A 2,324-nucleotide genomic window follows, 5' to 3' on the forward strand; every position below is an offset into this window, starting at 1 on the left:
AGATGGCCAGTAAACACATGAAAAGATGCTCAACATCACTCATTATCAGAGAAATGCAAATCAAAACCACAATGAGGTACCATCTCACACCAGTCAGAATGGCTGCAATCCAAAAGTCTACAAGCAATAAATGCTGGAGAGGGTGTGGAAAAAAGGGAACCCTCTTACACTGTTGGTGGGAATGCAAACTAGTGCAGCCACTATGGAGAACAGTGTGGGGATTTCTTAAAAACTGGAAACAGAACTGCCTTATGACCCAGAAATCCCACTCCTGGGCATACACACCGAGGAAATCAGAGTTGAAAGAGACACGTGTACCCCAATGTTCATCACAGCACTGTTTATAATAGCCAGGACATGGAAGCAACCTAGATGTCCATCAGCAGATGAATGGATAGGAAAGCTGTGGTACATATACACAATGGAGTATTATTGAGCCATTAAAAAGAATACATTTGAATCAGTTCTAATGAGGTGGATGAAACTGGAGCCTATTACACAGAGTGAAGTAAGCCAGAAGGTAAAACACCAATACAGTATACTAACCCATATATATATGGAATTTAGAAAGATAGTAACGATAACCCTATATGCGAGACAGCAAAAGAAACACAGATGTATAGAACAGTCTTTTGAACTCTGTGGGAGAGGGAAAGGGTGGGATGATTTGGGGGAATTGCATTGAAACATGTATAATATCATATAAGAAATGAATTACCAGTCCAGGTTCGATACAGAATGCTCGGAGCTGGTGCACTGGGATGACCCAGAGGGATGGTATGGGGAGGGAGGTGGGAGGGGGGTTCAGGATGGGGACCACGTGTACACCAGTTGCAGATTCATGTTGATGTATGGCAGAACCAATACAATATTGTTAAGTAATTAGCCTCCAATAAACAGAAAAGTTAAGTAGCATGGCCAGGTCACACAGCTAATAAAAGGGTGAACCAGGATCTGAAACATAAGCTTTATGCGTTTTTCCATATTTTGAGATAATAAAAATCTAGCTTAAGAAAGAAGAAAAGTAGGAGATGGTAATTTTCATCGTTGAATTCATTAGATTACAATCATTAACCTTAAAAATATGCTACACTTAAAGATATAGCAATTATAAAATCTACATATACATAAATTTTATAACACAGATTAATAATAGGTAATATATGCACTTTCTTAGAAATGGTCAAGAACCGAATTTGTTCCTTATAAGGCTCCAATCTTGATTCAGACCTCTATTGTTTAATGCAAAAGCAACATAAGTCCCCAAAATAAATTTTCTGAGGGGAAAAAGAGTTGCCTTCCTATTCCTACTCCCGACTGAGGAAACTTAAACCCTCCTTACAGGACCCTCAGCAACATCTGTCAAGTTGGAAGATCTCAAACAGCCCAACCATGGACAGGGTGAGGCCTAATCAATTAGAAGGAAATCACTGCAGTGGTAAGTCATAAAGGCAACCATTCTTTTCTGGAAAAGGAATTCAGAGCTGGCTCACATAGAGCTGTCTATGATGCTGATCTCTTTTTGAGCCTGGCTACTCACATTGGTCTTGCTGGTATTTATAATTCTTCATCTCCATTACTTGGTTCATGTCTTGCTGCCTGATACCTTTCCAATGTTGCTGCAGACGACTTTCATCCCCGTAGCCTATTTAGGCAGGGCTTCACAGGTTAGGAAACTGAAGCACAAGGAGGTTAAGTAACTTGCCAAGGCATATGGCTAGTAAGTAGTGAAGCTCAGATTCAAGCCCAGCCAGGCCAGCAGCAAAGATCATACCCTCAACCTCCACATAGAATCACTTCCATGAATAAAGGTCTACAAGGCTTAAACACTGCATAGAAGCAGGCAGAAAGAGCCATACTGTGTAACTGAGAGTTCTGGAGCAGATATGGTGGCTATTGATGAGAGCACAATACAATTACAAAAGTAATCCTCAAAATTCTCCAAGCCAGGCTTCAACAGTATGTGAACCGTGAACTTCCAGATGTTCAAGCTGGATTTAGAAAAGGCAGAGGAACCAGAGATCAAATTGCCAACATCCTTTGGATCATCAAAAAAAGCAAGAGAGTTCCAGAAAAACATCTGCTTCATTGACTATGCCAAAACCTTTGATTGTGTGGACCACAACAAACTGTGGAAAATTCTGAAAAAGATGGGAATACCAGACCACCTGGCCTACCTCTTGAGAAATCTGTATGCAGGTCAAGAAGCAACAGTCAGAACTGGACATGGAACAACAAACTGGTTCCAAATAGGGAAAGGAGTATGTCAAGGCTTTGTATTGTCACCCTGCTTATTTAACTTATATGCAGAGTACATCATGAGA

This window comes from Bison bison, unplaced genomic scaffold (genome assembly GCF_000754665.1).
Source record: "Bison bison bison isolate TAMUID 2011002044 unplaced genomic scaffold, Bison_UMD1.0 scf7180017864338, whole genome shotgun sequence".
Classification (NCBI taxonomy): Eukaryota; Metazoa; Chordata; class Mammalia; order Artiodactyla; family Bovidae; genus Bison; species Bison bison.